This window comes from Prionailurus bengalensis, chromosome E4 (assembly GCF_016509475.1).
Source record: "Prionailurus bengalensis isolate Pbe53 chromosome E4, Fcat_Pben_1.1_paternal_pri, whole genome shotgun sequence".
Taxonomy (NCBI): domain Eukaryota; kingdom Metazoa; phylum Chordata; class Mammalia; order Carnivora; family Felidae; genus Prionailurus; species Prionailurus bengalensis.
In genome coordinates, this window is record NC_057360.1 from 39,412,962 (window position 1) to 39,430,940 (window position 17,979).

Consider the following 17,979-nt stretch of genomic DNA (forward strand, 5'->3'; position numbering starts at 1 on the left):
TCCTCTTGGTGCTAAGGTAAGAAATGTCATCTATTTTAATTTTTTGTTCATTGTTTGTCTCTCCCATCAGAATATGGGCTCCATAGTGAAAGGAGTTTGTCTGCTTTATTTAGTGCTGTATCCCCAGTGCCTGGAACACTGCCGGGCATGCGGTAGACGCTCATGAACTGCCTGTCGAAGGAATGCTCATCAGAACCACATCGCAGTATAAAATAATATGATGCACTGTGAAGAGGAAGAGGAAGGTTATTGCATTTTATGTATGTTTGAGAAAAGGGTACACAAGAAAGCGTAGAGAATTCAATAAATGTTAGCAGTGATTGTGTCAAAGTAAGGGAATTACAGATTCTTTCTCTCCTCCCTCTCTTCATTCTTGAAATTTTCTATAACCTTTTTTTTAAGGGCAGTTGTCAAAGGGCTGTGAAACCGCTGATGCGCTGGGGCTAAAATCAGCCTGGGTCCGGTCTCCCACTGTCCCAGCTGGCCGCCCATCCTGAGGTATCTCTCCACCTCAGGAGCCTCACTTTCTTCATCTGAAGGATGGAGATGATCATGTCTGCTTGGGCTGCCTGGTAGATCAAAGGAAATCAAGTTCTTGAAAGTACTTTGCAAGCTGTGGTGTTTTAGACAAACAAACCACAGGAGCCCCGCCCTTGGGATTGTCTTGTTCCAGGCCCGGCTGCCCCCTTCCCGTCCCCGTCACCACCACCCCCACCCAGGCCCTCGCCCTCGCCCTCTCTGTGGAGACAAGAAGGGTGGAGCTGCTCTGGGTTTTTAAAAGGTCAGCATCAACTATACTCAAATGAAAAAAAATATATTAAAAAAAAAAAAGGTCAGCACCTGGTCAAAGCCTGGGCACATGGGCTGTGTGTGATTCTGATTTCATTCTTGTGACTAATTCTGGGCTTTTTTTTTTTTTTTTTTTTTTGGTACCTCCTTTGACCCCAGGGTTCTTTCTCAGGGCACAGTGTGGGAACCCAGGGCCTCCCGGGGTGATGAGTGATCTGGGGAGTTCAGAAGAATGGCAGAGTTGGCAAAGCTGTACTTGGTGATATGACTCACCCCCATGTCACCCCCCCCCCATGTCACTCTGGGGCTAAAGAGAGGGCTCTGGACACTTGTGAGGACATCTCAGGTGGCAGAGTTTATCAGATCTAAATCCCTCCCTTACCCAGACTGAGTGGCCGGCAGGAAGCTCCCTACCACCCCTGCTGGGCATCGAGCCCTCCAGCCTCAGTCCAGTGGGGAGAATGACAGAAAGACCCACAGCCAAAGGAGCAGGGAATGTTTGGTAAGTGAGAGGAAAAGAGGAAGCAAAGATGTGAAATCACTCTTCCTCGTCATTATCATCAAAGTCAAAAAGTGTTTATTGGGTGTGTAATTAATCACATCTTCCACGAGAGTGGACTCTGCCTGAGATTCACATTTACTCCATCGCAGTAACTTAGAGCTAGAGACCCATTTTCTCCGTTCTAAGAAGACACTGAGGATCAGAGGTGGAAGTCACTTGCTTAAGGTAATAATAACACCACTTAGGTCTCTGTAACACATCACAAATTTTTAAAAAGCACATACACATGATTTCATCAATTATCGTGACGCCGAAGCAAGCGGGAACGATTAGCTCCATTGTATCGATGATGAAACTGACAAGTAAAGAGGCTTGGTCAAGGTCACAGAGAAGCAAACATCGCAGCTCAAACCTTTGTTTAACTCTCCTGCCCTCTCTTCCCCTGCCATCCCGCCCATGTGAGACCCAAAGAGATGATCTCTCCATTCTGAACCCAGTCATACTCAGTGACTCCCTGACCCAGGCTCTCTCTTAAAAATTTTAAGAGTTTCCAAGACAAACACCATTTGATTTCACTTAGATGGGGGATCGAAAAAATAAGGCAAATGAATAAGCAAACAAAAAGCAGACTCACGCCTAGAAATACACAGAACAAAATGGTGATTGCTCGAGGGACGGGGGGGGGGGGGTGCACAAAACAGGTGAAGGGGAGTGCGAGATACAGGCTTCCAGTTACAGAATGAATAAGTCACGAGAATAAAAAGTACAGTATAGGAAATATAGTCAATGATATTGTAATAGTGTTGTATGGTGACAGACAGTAGCTATACTCTTGGTGAGCACAGCATAACCTATAGAGTTTTTGAATCACTGTTGTGCACCCGAAATTAATGTAACATTGTGCATCAGCTATACTCAAATTTTTTTTTAATTTTTAAGAGTTTTCCTCTAATCGTCAAGTTTTCCCCTAATTTCCCTTGATTATTAACCACAGGTTCTTTATTAATAAAAATGGATATTATGGAAAACATAAAGGAAAAAATGAAAAACACCCATTATTACACCATGAAGAGACACCTTAGAATATTTTTCTGTGTAGATGATAATACAGATGTGCCCTTTGTTGTTGTTTTTTTTTTTCAGCTAAATTGGGGACAATCTACATGAGACCAAAGACTAATGTGTTCCCAAGTGTATAATCAGTGCCTGGCACAAAATTGGGACTCAGTAACTATATGTGGAATGTATATTATATACATTATTTTGGTGTCAAAATAATGTATATGATATACATCTTTTTATTTATAATATAAAATTTATAATATAATTTTTTTAATTGAGTAGGTTCTACACCCAATGTGGGGCTTAAACTTACGACCCTGAGATTAAGAGTCACAAGCTCTACCAACTGAGCCAGCCAAGCACCAATGTATACATTATTTTGTAGCCTGCTTTCTTCACTTAGCAATATGCTATATTTTATATCATTAGATATTTTTCTAAAACATGTTTTTAAGGTAACATTACATCAATATATGAAATAAAACCTCATTCATGTAACCAAGGCCCTAATCTTTTTTATTACGTTTATTTATTTTTTTAGTAGTCTCTATACCCAACATGGGGTTTGAACTCACGACCCCAAGATCAAGAATCACATGCTCTTCTTACTGAGTCAGCCGGGAGTCCCTAAGCCCCTAATCTTGTTTCAAGTTTTCACCCTTATAAATAATTCTATGATGAACATCCTTGTACAAAGATTTTTATAACAAACTTTTATTCATTTCTTAGGACAAATTCCTAGAAGTGAAAGTATTCATCAAAGATTATAAACAACTTGAGACTTTTGGTACGTTGTGCCAAATTGTTGAAAAATGTATATTCTCTTTAGAGGTGTCGGCATTATTATTTTAACAAATATTTTGTCAGTTTGGTTTCCACCAAACTTTGAAAGAATATGCCATCTTATTGTATTAGTCCAAAGACTTTTTATACATAATGTGTGATCACAACATCCCTCTGAAGGAGATGTTAAAATAACAGCTAATATTTACTGAGCACATACTATATGAGAGGCATCGAGCTAAAGGTTATATATATTGTCTTATTTATCCTCACAACAACTTTATGGGGTATAGAATTTATTGTCCCTGTTCTACAGACTAAAGAGTTGAGTCTCGTTGAGTTTATGTAACTTGCGCAAGTATCTTCTCTAAAGAGCTTGTACTATTATCCCCATTTTACAGATGGAGGAACTAAAGTCCCAAGAGGTTTGATGACTTGCCGGGGTCACACACACACAGCAGAACACAAATCCCATGCATCCTGGACCACAGCTCAAGTCGGTTTCCATCTTCCACTACTCCTCCAGCACCTGCCTTGCCCTGTTTATCACTAATCAGTACTAAACCAAGGGCACACTGAGGTCAAGGCCACCATTACTGGCCCTGCAGAGAAATCACCCTGCTTCTGTTATCAAAAGATCAGTGGTTAATTGATGGTTAATTTAATGTGTCAACTTGACTGGGCCACGAGGTGCCCAGACATTTGGTCAAATATTATTCTGAGTGTGTCCCTAGGTGTGTATGAGATTAATATTTGAATCAACAGACTCGGTACAGCGGGTTGCCCTCCCCGAGGTGGGGTGGGGGGGCCTCACCCAATCCATCGAAGGCCTGAAGAGAACAAAAAGACTGAGTAAGAGGGAATTTATTCTCTGACGTCTGAGCTGCGACATCAGTCTTCTTTCTGCGGACTCAGACTGGGTTTGAACTTACATTATCGACTCTCTCGGGTCTCCAGCTTGCCAGCTGCAGATCTTGGGACTTCTCAGCCTCCACAGGGGTGTGGGCCAATTTCTTATAATAAATGTCTTTAGAGATAGATGGATAGATAGATGGGAGGATTTAGAGACAGATCTATAAATAGACATAGAACTATATCTCTTCTGTTGGTTCTGTCTCTTTGGAGAATCCAGACTAATATAATCAGGGTCCTCTCACTAAGGAGAACTTGGGCATCTGACTGAGAGGGTGAATGGGGCTCTTCACAGATGTGCTGAGGTAAGGGGTCCAAAATGGGAGAAACAGTGCGAAAACCCACCACGTTGCCTGCATAGTCCTAACTGGCAAGCGAAAGTGGAGGGGCTTGGCCTTGGTGGGCAGCAAAGCCTGAAGTGCAGACCCGAGACAACGGCTGCCAGCGTCTGGTAGAGGCTGTGGTTTGCCCCAGGGAGATGTGCTAGACACAGGGTGATTAATCTCACTCACCCTGCTCTGAAAATGACTGTCTTCATGATGTGCATGCTCACATCCCCTCTCTAATCCAATATGTCTCTTCACTGCAGCCCCCGAACCCCCCAAAGCGAGAAGGTCATGCCTTATACTAGCCCCATACTGGGCCCTATGCACACAAAGACACAACATACTATGTAGGTCACAAGGCTTGCTGAATTTCTATCTTTTTAAACAAAATCTTGGGTTGTTGTTTTTTTTTTATAACCTATAGCTCCAAATCTTCTCAGGTTTCATTTTTTAAGTTCTTATTACCATAAAGAGAGAAAATGTCATATTAAGAGTAAAATAACTCCAGACCCTCCACCCTAATTTTAGTAATTTTCTTGTTTGCGCATTCTCTTCCCGAACCCTTCTCTATCATGGTCACATTTTACACTGCTGTTACTCATGAGGCATTCTGGTGTTTGGGGGTTGTTGTCACTGTTGGGTGTTTTTTGTGTTTTGTTTTGTTTTTGCAGAATATACTGTAAACGTTTTTCTCTGCCCCAATGTAGATTTCATAATGGTCGTTTTTGAAGGTTTCCCTCTGTGGGTAAACCACCATGTAACACAACAATCCTCCATATTAGACATTCAACTTGCTCAAGAGCTTTCGCTTTGATAAATACATTGCAGTGAGCAGCTTTCCCATCTAGCTCAGGACTGGTTTTGAACGTCTGTTCCAAACCGAACGAAACTCCCTGACACCTGCTCCCCCTCCTTTAGCCTCTCTCCTTCGCTGCCTTCGTGGGATTCTGTCACCTCTTCTGGTCTGTGAGGAGCAGAAACAGGGAAACCCCCTCACCTCAAGAACAGCGGCCGTGGACTCATGAACAATGCATTTTGGAAGCACTTTGAAAAGTAGCACAACACATTAGTGGAATGAAGGGCATGTCAGTAGTTGTTTATTATTATTTTAGACCCTAATGAACCAACGGTGAAAGACAATATAACGTAGGGCTTTAGTCCGTAAACCAGTGTCATTGCCCGCGTTCAAGTTCCAGCTCTGCTTCTCACTTTCTTTGTTACCTGGGTAAGTTATTCAAACCTTTCCACTTCAAAATCCTCATCTGTAAAATGGGAACAATGCTTCTTATGTCATTGGGCATGTGAAGGCGTTAAATGTGTTCAAATAGGAAGCGCTTAGAACTATGTGACACGTATTAAGCATCGTATGTTTGCTACAATTATTGGGAGTAAAACAAACAATACAAACTATTGTTGACCGGAACTGCACTATACCATGACTTTGGATTTCTCTTCTCAAATTCATGGATTCAACACATTTTTATTTTGCATTTATGATGCGCCAGTTAGTAAGCGAGGCCATGGGGCTACAGAAATTAAAGACTTCCAGTCCCTCTACAGAACAACCACCAAAGCTCGAGTCTCTATCCCACACACACAAATAAGACGGGAAATGTGGGCTTACTGGCGTAAAAGAAGGAAATAAAAGCCATGTGGACCGTTAATTGGGGGCAAAATGTTATCTTTCTTCTTTCCTTTTTCTTGAAACTAAAAAGTACACAAAGACTTCTGTCCTATGAATAAGTCACTTTTGTAGATCATTGATTTCCAGAGAATTGGTTGATCACAGTGTCTCTTGAGTGAAAACCTGTGTATAGACCCAGGTTATTCTGTCTTTCAGGGCTGGGAATTTCCTGCTGAGCCCAAAGCATTCCCTGAAATGAGTGGGACTCAGAGACTTATACACAGCAACAGCCTTGCTGAACAACTGTGTCCAGCGGTGGACAGTCAGCCCTGGATGGGGGTAGGATGAGGGGACCTCTCTGGTCCCTGTCAGACCAAAGATTCCATAGTCCCATGAATACAGGTCCAATCTGTTTTCCAGAGATATATCGAATTTATTACTTTCAAAAATATTTTAAATATTTTATAAAATGCACTCATCAGAAGGCTGGAAACACATATCCATCATTTAAAAATTAAACAATCAGGGTGCCTGGGTGGATCAGTCGGTTAAGTGTCCGACTCAGGCTCAGGTCATGATCTCATGGTTTGTGGATTCAAGCCCCATGTTAGCTGTGTTAACAGCTGGGAGCCTGGAGCCTGCTTCAGATTCTGTGTCTCCTTCTCTCTCTGCCCCTTCCCTACTCGTGCTCTGTCTCTCTGCCTCTCTCTCTTAAAAATAAATAAACATTAAAAAAAATTTTTTAATTAAACAATCAAAGCAAAACAATCCACACACACACACACACACACACACACACACACACACAAAGGCAACAACTCAACCATGCCATCCATTACCACAACCAATCCCATCAAAAGGAGATCAAGGCAAGACAAACAACTTACATTAGGTCTGAATGTAAAATTCACTTATCAGCCCACTTAATAAACGCTTTTTGACACTTGAAAACCTGTTTCTCTGTGGTCCTACACCAAGAGAAATCCATGCATACATACTCTGGGTACTCTCAGAGGTTCAAGACCTGAAAGACTCCTGACCAGAGCCTGCCAGGGGCTCCCCAGCAGACTGCATGAATAGGGAAGTTATTTTAAAATATAATATAATAAATCAATACAGGCGTCTTTTGGGGGTTTTCTTATATCACAATCTGAATTTGGAAGGTAGGTCAATAAGAAGGTGATTGCTCACATCATAATGCAGTCTATTGCTTTTTAAGAAAAAAAATTATTTTATTTATTTCTTTTATTTTGTGTATTAAAAAATTTTTTAACGTTTTTATTTATTTTTTTTTTTAAGTTTTTTTTTAACGTTTATTTATTATTTTTGAGACAGAGACAGAGCATGAACAGGGGAGGGGCAGAGAGAGAGGGAGACACAGAATCTGAAACAGGCTCCAGGCTCTGAGCTGTCAGCACAGAGCCCGATGCGGGGCTCGAACTCACGGACCGCGAGATCATGACCTGAGCCGAAGTCGTACGCTTAACCGACCGAGCCACCCAGGCGCCCCACGTTTTTATTTATTTTTGAGAGAAAGAGAGAGAGAGAGAGAGAACGAGTAGGGGAGGGCCAGAGAGAGGGAGACACAGAATCTGAAACAGGCTCCAGGCTCTAAGCTGTCAGCACAGAGCCCGATGCAGGGCTCGAACCCATGAGCTGCGAGACTGTGACCTGGGCCAAAGTCGTATGTTCAACCTACTGAGCCACCCAGGTGCCCCAGAAAAAAATTATTTTAAATAGAAACAGAAATCACCTTGTGCAACCTCTAAGAAAATGGTTCAGGCAACAATCATTGGTGGGTGCTAAAACCACAAGGCGAGAGCTGGACTGTTACAAGATGCTGACGTGGCACCTCAGGGATTAGTTCTCAGTGATAAGAGAGACAACACGATGTGACAACCGAGGATGGTGAGGGTGAGGGTGGAGGATGATGAGGCGGATGGGATGCCCAGCACCACTCGTGAGGTGTTCTTGCCACAAATGATGAGCCGAAATCTATTTAAGCCTTTGCCGCTAATGTCCAGGTTACAGGAAATACGGGGGTCAGGAGTAAGTTAAATGACAATGCGAGGAGGCAAGCAGATAAAACACAGAATGTGGGGCATGAGACAACTGACCTGATTTCAACAAGGCACTGACATGATAAGAAAAAAATCGGGTGGGGGAAGGGAACCTACACAGGATTAAAAGAGCCAAATGCAAAGTGTAGACCTTACTTGGACCCACATACAAACGGACCAACTTGAAAAGACCGTGTTGGGACAACTGGGGAGCTTTGAATGTGACTTGGTGTCAGGTGATATTAAGGAGTTATTGTGGTAACAGTCATGTGATTATGTAAGAAAAGTGTCCAATTTTTTTCATAGATGTGTTCTGAAACATCTACAAGTGATATGTCACCATGATTAGGATTTTCTTTAAAATATTTTGCTAAAGGGGCACCTGGGTGGCTCGGTCGGTTAAGCATCGGACTTCGGCTCAGGTCATGGGTTTGAGCCCCACATCGGCCTCTGTGCTGACAGCTCAGAGCCTGAAGCCTGCTTCAGATTCCGTGTCTCCCTCTCTCTCTGCCCCTCCCTTGCTCATGCTCTGTGTGTGTGTCTCTCTCTCAAAAATAAATAAACATTAAATTAAAAAAAAATAAAACAAAATATTTTGCTAAAGAAAAGGTAAACTGAGGAAATATAGGGAAATGTTGATATCAGTAAGTCTAGGTGATAAATGAGAGTTCATTATACTAGACTCTCACTTACGTTGGAAGGTATTCATAATAAAAAGTTTTAAACTATTAATTTTAACTACAGAAATTACACATGAATAAAGAATACATTTTCACAGCAAAAAGTCCACACAGAAATGATAAGTAAAGCTCAACTCCTCTTTGCCCCCCAGTCCCTAGGCCAGACTCCACCCCAGCATTTGGGTGTATAGAGACTATTTTTCAATTTCTTAGCTGCTCCTGCTAGAATCCCAGCTCTCAGCAGTGGGCAAGGATATAAAATAGACATCACCTACTTTCCAGCATCCAAGGCATTTTTGAAGCTTCTTGGACAAACTAACTGGTTTCTCCTCCCTGGTTTCAGCTTTAGGGGGCTTTTTGTCCATCATGAGCACCTAGCTAACCCTGGCTTCAGGATCCTCCATCAGACCCAGCATGGCGTCTTTCAACCATTCCATAGGACCAGCTCAGCCCTCTCTCTCCACCAACCTCCCACAGAGCTGTCAAAGCACTGAGAACACATCAGTGCATGTGTTTATGAACAAATAGATGGAAATGCACTGACCAGGTGCAGAGGGGTTGGGACAAGAGCTTTGGGGTGGGAGGTGGGAAGAGGTCACACATCACCGGGTTTATGGACCATTTCAATTGATTTCAACAGCATCGTACCTCAAATTAAACCATCCTCCCTTTAAAACACACTCTTTTCTCTTCCTTTCTCATCATGTGGAGTATTTTAAGAGGAGACAGAGGCGTGAGGTACTAATTTGTTTCTAGTTAATCCATGCCAAGGCCCCAGGCCCGGGCCTGGTCACAGGAGGAAGGTGCCCTTTGAAGCCTCGAGCTGCAAAACCACAGGAAGTGAAACTTGGTCACCAGTAAACAGGTTTGGACCACTGAAGATGTAATTATCATGCAGAAGTTTCTTGCTTTCTTTTTTTTCCCTGAGAGTTGGGTGTGAGGACGAGGAACTTATTTTTAAGACGAAGAATGTGGAAAAAAAATGTCTCTTAAAAAAATCACTACCTTTCCTTAGGTGCCTACTATGGGCAAAGCATAATGCTAAAAAGCATCTTTAAAAAAATGTTTATTACTTAAAAAAAATGTTTAATGAGCCCCAGAGAGAGAAAGAGAGAGAGAGAGGGTGAGGGGCAGAGAGAGGGAGACAGAGGGTCCGAAGAAGGCTCCACGCTGTCAGGGCAAAGCTCGATGTGGGGCTCAAACCCACGATCTGTGAGATCATGACCTGAGCTGAAGTCAGACGTTCAACCAACTGAGCCACCCAAGCACTCTAAAAGGCATCTGATCTACACCCCCATTTTATATATGAAGAAACTGAGGCTGTCTGGCTCCAAAACATACTTTTTATGTCTCTCCTAAACTAGGTACCTGAGCTGGTTAATAACCACCTACCAGGCAAAGTGAGGAAAAGGCCCCATGTAGGTCAAGTGCTATTTTGGAGGGCACCTCTATCTCTAGGCCTGTGAGAAAAGCAACCGGTTATTAGAATTCTGATAATAATCCAGCCCCAATGAGAGCCGCAGGCACCGCCACCCCACCCTCCACCTTTCCCGCCACGTCTCCTGTCAGCTGCCCAGTCTTCAGCCTTCCGGAGGTGCAGCTCAGACAGGGGCTGGGCGGCCAGGGGGTCTGCTCCCAGGGGCCTGGGAATTCTCTACCACACACAACCCTGCCAGGGAAGAAATGCAGGGGGGACCAGGCTGACAAAGTGTCTTTAGGACGTGCCATCTGACTACAAGCAAATATGAGCTTTCTTTGTGGGAACTGGAAGGGGGGCCGGTGTGGAGAGCTTGGAGCAGAGGCGCCCTCGGGACCCAGGTGTCCTGTCTATCTGGATGCTGCCACATTTGAAAGCCCCCAAAAGTCATTGCTCTCTCAGCTATGGTATTTAGCTTTGTATCTTTGTAGTGGTGCTGTTTTTAACATAACTCACTATCTTTTCTTAGTTTCACGTTCTCTGTGGGTCTCTAGAAACAGAAGAGGGAATGGCTAGAGCCCAGGGCCTTCGGGCCTGCTGGGCAGTGGTCCCAGAAGGAAGGGAAAGTAGGCTGCGGACTTGGGGCTTGCAGCGAAGGAGGCGCCAGTCCTGCTCTCCGGAGAGGAAGGGTCCACGTCCTGCACCAGCTGGGCCATAAGAAGCATGGAAAAGTCTCAGGCCAGATTAGAGCCTACAGGCAACTCCACTCTGCCCTCCATCACTTTTGCTCTCAGGATTTTTTTTCTCCAGGGCGCAGGGAAGAAAGACCAGAACGTAGTTGGTCCAGACCCAAGAGCGCTCAACTCTCGCCCCCTGGTGGTCCCACCGGGGAGAGCAAGTTACAACAGGGGCTTGCAGAGTAAGGGACGGGGGAGGAAGGCGGCTCAGAGGCCAGTGCTCTGTACAGGTGCTCAGACATAATCCTGCGGTCCCTGGAATCCTGTGGAAGCCCTCGTGGCTAGGATGGAGAAGCTGGAGAGGAAGGGGTAGAAGGAACGAGAGAAGGCGGAGGAAAGATGAAAGAGAAGAGAGAGAGGAGGTGGGGAGGGTAAGGGGCAGGACCCTGAACACCGTGGAGAGGACCGGGCCGCGTTCAGAAACCAGCTGAGAATTGCTGGCCTGGAGGATGCTGGTGTGGCTTGGGGAAGTGGGTCCTTTCCCATCTCATGCAACTTGGGAGTCTGAGTCCCAGTGATAGGTCTGCCCTGCACTCCAAGCAGCTCCCTAGACTCCGTGTCCCCCAGCCCCAGTTTCTTAAGGAGGTGCTCTTCCCTTGAGGCAGTTAAGTACAGCCGCCTGGCTTGACCCCCGAAGTTGGTCATATGCATTTCCCATAGCTACTCACCTGCCTGCAGCCAGCCTGCGCCCCGTCGAGCAGGTTGTGGCCCACAGAGACAGAGGCAGACGGGCACTGCCCCTCCTGCACCTGCCCCCTGCTGCGAGCTGCAGGATGCGGTCAGGAGAGGAAACAGGGCCTCCGGCTCCGAGTCATTCTGGGGTTTCCAAAGAGCTCCTTGCTGAGGGCATCGACGGGGCACTGTCTGGGCCGCTGAGAATCGACTCATTCTCCTCATCCAGTCCATAGAGGAAGGAGAGGGGGAGGGGAGGATGGACAAGGTGAGCCTCATCCTCTGCTGGGCCTGCGGCCCCGAGGCTGCCTGAGTCAGCAGCACCCGTGGGCAGGGAGAGGTCTGGGGCGAGTCCCCATCCCAGTGTGTGTGGGAGGGCTGTGTGCAGTGCAGAAAGGCAGCCGCCCAGCCCCCGGGAGGCTTTTAGAAGCTACTCCACGGAGATCCCAGCTTGTTCCTCTCTCTCCTCTCCAGCAAGAGCTCAGAGAGCTTTTCCCAAGACCCCTCCTCTACCATTTCTCAGGAATAACCACCTGACAGAGATGAGCGGTTGCCCCTTCAGCCAAAGTGAGGAGAGGAATGTACTGGGGACTTGATAACCTCTCCCAACTTGCACCCCTTCCCTTCCTTCCATAGGGTGAACCAGTCCGTTCCCAGTGAAGGCTCTGGTTTCTGCTTCCAGGACACTTGCTTCCCAAGCTCCGGCTTCAGCAGACCCCGTTCAGATCAGCCCCAGGCCCTGTGCTCAGAGCTGTGCAGCAGCAACTCAAACTTCAGCCCAAGGAGGGCAGACACATTTTTCTGGACTCCTTCTGAATAAAAAAATTTTTTAAACGTTTATTTATACGTGAGAGAGACATAGAGACAGAGCAGGAGCAGGGGAGGGGGCGGTAGTGAGAGAGGGAGGCACAGAATGCGAAGCAGGCTCCGGGTTCCAAGCTGTCAGCACAGAGCCCGACGCGGGGCTCGAACCCACATACTGGGAGATCATGACCTGAGCCGAAGTTGGACGCTTAACCGACTGAGCCACCCAGACGCTCCTTGACTCCTTTTGATTTTTTAATAAAAAAGTCAAATGTGTACAAATCAGATTTCGCATAAACATTTGGATTTCCAGCATTTGTTTTTAAAATAGAAGCCCTTTGCTTGTGACATTTGCAGTGACAACCACCTTTGAGACAGAACCTCAGTGTTGGAATGTGCCATAGTCTCTACCACGCCTTTCCATGCTCCCCTCCAGCCACAACACATGCCAAGGCCAAGGTACAAGTTGTAGTGGGACAAACTAAATACGGCCATGTTGGAATGCCAGAATTCTTCTACCTGACATACTTCATTCCTTCACTTTATCTGATAGGCCCTTTAGGTGTTTGATGTTTTCCAACCACTGGTTTAGGGCTATGGAATTAGAAAGATCTGTCTTCCAATCCTGCATCAGTCATTTACTGGTTGTGTGACTTCGGGGTGTGTGGGTGGCTCAGTCAGTAAGGCGTCTGACTTCTGCTCAGGTCATGATCTCACGGTTCACGGGTTCGGGCCCTGTGTCGGGCTCTGTGCTGACAGCTTGGAGCCTGGAGCCTTCTTCAGGTTCTGTGTCTTCCTCTCTCTCTCTTCCTCCCCTGCTCATGCTCTGTCTTTCTCTCTCTCAAAAATAAAATAAAAATTAAAAAAAATTTTTTTTTCAACGTTTATTTATTTTTGGGACAGAGAGAGACAGAGCATGAATGGGTGAGGGGCAGAGAGAGAGGGAGACACAGAATCGGAAACAGGTTCCAGGCTCTGAGCCATCAGCCCAGAGCCTGACGCGGGGCTCGAACTCACCGACCGCGAGATCGTGACCTGGCTGAAGTCGGACACTTAACCGACTGCGCCACCCAGGCGCCCCTAAAAATTTTAAATGTAAGACAGGAAGCCATCAAAATCCTAGAGGAGGAAGCAGGCAAAAACCTCTTAGACCTCAGCCACGGCAACTTCTTACTCAACATGTCTCCAGAGGCAAGGGAAACAAAAGCCAAAATGAACTACTGGGACCTCATCAAAATAAAAATCTTCTGCACAGCAAAGGAACAATCAGCAAAATTGAAAGGCAACCGACAGAATGGGAGAAGATACTTGCAAGTGACGTGTCGGATAAAGAGTTAGTACCCAAAATCTATAAAGAACTTATCAAACTAAACACCCAAAAAACCAAATAATCCAGTGAAGAAATGGGCAAAAAACATGGACACTTCTCCAAAGAAGACATCCAGATGGCCAACCAACACATGAAAAAATGCTCAACATCACTCATCATCAGGGAAATACAAATCAAAACCACAATGAGATACCACCTCGTACCTGTCAGAATGGCCAACATTAACAATTCAGGCAACAACAGATGCTGGCGAGGATGTGGAGAGAGAGGATCTCTTTCGCAATGCTGGTGGGAATTCAAACTGGTGCAACCACTATGGAAAACAGTATGGAGGTTCCTCAAAAAACTAAAAATAGAACTACCCTATGACCCAGCAATTGCACTACTAGGCATTTATCCAAGGGATAGAGGTGTGCTGTTTCAAAGGGGCACATGCACCCCCATGTTTATAGCAACACTATCAACAATAGCCAAAGTATGCAAAGAGCCCAAAGGTCCATCGATGGATGAATGGATAATGAAGACGTGGCATATTTATACAACGGAGTATTACTTGGCAATCAAAAAGAATGAAATCTTGCCATTTGCAACTACGGGGATAGAACTCGAGGGCATTATGCTAAGTGAAATTGGTCAGAGAATGACAAATACCATATGACTTCACTCATATGTGGAATTTAAGAGACAAAACAGATGAACATAAGGGAAGGGAAGCAAAAATAATATAAAAGGGAAGGGGACAAAACATAAGAGACATATATAGAGAACAAACAGAGGGTTGCTGGAGGGGTTGTGGGTGGGGGGATGGGCTGAATGGGCAAGGGGCATTAAGGAGGACACTTGTCGGGATGAGCACTGGGTGTTATATGTACGAGAGGAATCAGTGGATTCTATTCCTGAAATCATTATTGCAGTATAGGCTAACTAACTTGGGTGTAAATTAAAAAATAATAATAATAAACAAATTAATTAATTAAATTTAATTTAAATTAAAAAAGAGAGAGAGAGAGACTTAACTGGTTGTGTGGCTTTAACGCAATTACTTAGCTTCTCTAGGCCTCAGTTCCCTCATCTCTAAATGAAGATAATAGTACTGCTACAAATCCCCAGCTACAAACTCAGGTTTGCAAGGCACACAGGTCGTTTCTTTTCTTTTAAATCAATTTGATTCTGTTCCGGGCCTGCTGGGATGGCAAAAACCGGCTACTTTCTCCAGCAGAATCCTGAAGGTTTAGGGGGATGCCAGAAAGCAGGGTAAGGGCGGACATCTAGATGCTGTAGCCCCCAGGGACCTCTTGTAGCCTGGGCTCCTGCTTCCTGGATGTGTTTGGTGCAAGAGTCTGTCGAGGCTAGAAACTTGGGGCCCAGCATCCCACCTCCCAGCCCCGCTGAGGTCTTGCCGCCTCTGAAGGGCATTGCATGAAGGTCCTTGCTGCTCAGGACACACACCATTTTCTTTCGTGCTCCCAGGCCATCGCACCTCTTTTTCCTGGCTCTCAAAAGCCACCTCGCTGCCCTTGTCCCTGGGGACCCCTGGCACTGTCTCAGCAGGCTTAGGGCTAAGGCCTTTGGGAAGCTTCCACTTTCCACTCAGACAAAAGAGAGGGGTGAATGGGAAGGGAAAAGGAATGCAAATCAATATTTCAGCAAATTGTCCCATTGCATGAGTAATAATAATAATAATGTTTACCTTCATTTTTTTTAATGTTTATTTATTTTTGACAGAGACAGAGACAGAATGTGAGTGGGTTAGGGTGAGAGAGTGAGGGAGACACAGAACCAGAAGCAGGCTCCAGGCTCCGAGCTGTCAGCACAGAGTCCGACGCGGGGCTTGAACTCACAAGCTGTGAGATCATGACCTGAGCCGAAGTCGGACGCCAACTGAGCCACCCAGGTGCCCCAATAATGTTTACCTTCAAAGGCACTTTCCCCTCTGTCTACCCCTTAAACGTTCCCAGGACCCCACCCCCTTCCCTGGCCTGTTCTCATTGTCCACACCCTTCCTGGGTGATTTTACCTACTCCCAGAGCTGCAGCTCTGTAGTGGCTCTCAAGCCCCCTTCTCCAAACTTCCTGGGGCTTTAGAACCCCCAGCCAGGCTGCTCACTGGACATTACCTTCAATGTCCTCAGGTGAACACATCTTACGCTGAACCCTCAAGCTAAAAACCTGGGAACCCCTAGACTCTTCCCTCTTTTTCCCTGCCACGTCTGTAGCCGGTCAACTGTGAAGTCAGGCCAGGTCTACCTCCTAAAAAGCTGTTTCTGAATGCTCCCCGCTCCATTCGCTCATTCATCAAAGTGATCTAAAACGGAGTCTGCCTAGGTTCCGGATCGACAGTTTTCAGTAGTGTGATGGATCATTTTAGGTGTCAACTTGGCTAGGCCCGTGGTACCCAGATATCCGGTCAACCATTATTCTAGATGTTTCTGTGAAGGTATATTTATTTTTCTATTTTTTAAAAGATTTTATTTTTAGGTAATCTCTACACCCAATGTGGGGCTTGAATTTACAAGCCCGAGATCAAGAGTTGCACACTCATCTATCAAATGAGCCAGCTAGGTGCCCCTCTGTGAAAGTATTTTTAGTTTTAGTTTTTTTAATGTATTTATTTTAAGAGAGAGATAGAGAGAGAGGCAGAGAGAGCTAGCACAAGTGGGGGAGGGGCAGAGAGAAGGAGAGACAGAATCCCAAGCCGACTCTACACCATCAGTGCAGAGCTGGATGCGGGGCTCCACTCGACTCTTGAACCGAGAGATCACGACCCGAGCCAAGATCAAAAGTCTGATGCTTAACCGACTGCGCGCCACCCAGGTGCCCCTGTGAGGGTACTTTTAAATGAGATTAATATTTAAACCAACAGTAGACTGAGTAAAACAGATTATCCTCCATAATGTAGGTGGGCCTCATCCAATCAGTTGAAGGTCTTAACAGAAAAAAGACTGACCTCTGATGAAGAAGGAATTTTGCAAGCAGACTGCCTCTGGACTCGAACTGCTATCTTCTCTGGGTCTCCAGCATGTCAGGCCACCCTGTAGATTTTGGACTCGACGGCATTTCCAACGGAATGAAACAATTCCTTAAAATAAATCTTTCTCCATTTCTCTCTCTCTCTCTCATATGTATTATATACATATATCCTATTGATTCTGTGTCTCTAGAGAACCTTGACTAATACAATTAGCTTCTCTTCAGTTTCAGGATAAAAACCTTAAATCCTTACTTAGCCCACGAGGCTCTTCAGTCAATTTAGCTCATATAGTGCCTTTGTACAAATGAGAAAAAGTCACCACCTCTAGGCAGGGCACACAGCTTGGTGGGTGGAACACGGGTGCGCCCTCCCTCTTAGTATGGTGGAAACGTGGACGACCAGACAGAGCTGCCCTTCTTCCTAATGAACCTCTGCCTGCCACTTTAGCCTTGTCTTTGTTTTCATTCTTTCCCTTCCTCCTCATCCGACACCCTAAGGTCCGCGCAGCTCCTAGGTCCCCGTGCTTCTTTGCCACCATGCGTTTGTATATCCCGTCATAGCTGCCTCAAGATCCTTCTTGCATTCTCCCGCCAGTTCCCCGGGCGCATGCCTTCTCCCGCCAGACTTTGCGACCCTCAGCCTGGCCCAGCCGCGCGCACGGCCTCTCTCTCTCTCTCTCTCTGCTCTGAGTTTCAGCCCTTGCTTCATTGATGCTATTGCCACTTGATGACTCGCCTAGGTTGGGGACTCATCCAGGGAAGAATTTGAACTTTGATCCACCGTGCTGGGCACTCGTAGGTGCTCCATAAACTTCTCGCACAAATGAAAACAGGGACGTGTGAGTGAGAGAGAGAGTGAGTGAACGGATCGAGGGAGGGAGGGCACCAGGCTAGCGGTAACAGCAGGAGGCGCTCACCGGGAGTGGGCTCCTTTCCTTGCGCGGCGGAGCCCGGCCAGCCGGCGCCCAGGAGGAGGACTGGGCTCGGGCCGGAGGAGGGGGAGGCGGTTGCGGCTGCGCCAGCGCGCGGTGGCTCGGCAGCACCGCGGTGCCCAGCGAGGGGGAAGCGGACTCGCGGGGAGGGGGGACGGGGCCTGCGGGGGAGGGGCGCGGCGCCCTCTTGCCGGCTCCGCTCATTCTTTCACCCCGGGGTCTCCAGGAATGGAAACGGCCCCCGGCCAGGCTGGAGCGCGCGGATGAAAGGCGGCCCTCGGACGGAGAGAGGAGCCTCCTCCCGCCTGGGCGGAGGAAACTGGTAGTGCCGGGGGTGTCCCGCCACGCCGGCGTCCCAAAGCGGGAGAAGGGGGCAGTCT

The 17,979-nt window shown here is 46.3% G+C and overlaps 1 long non-coding RNA gene across 1 annotated transcript; it reads right to left on the bottom strand.

Annotated features, from left to right (window-relative positions):
- Positions 1-241: 241 nt before the first annotated feature.
- On the bottom strand, positions 242-17,876 carry LOC122476020. The gene is made up of 2 exons (XR_006295364.1): positions 16,645-17,876; positions 242-569 (listed from the first exon to the last, which is right to left on the bottom strand). It is a non-coding gene; the product is annotated as an uncharacterized LOC122476020 (long non-coding RNA).
- Between the last annotated feature and the right edge of the window lie 103 nt (positions 17,877-17,979).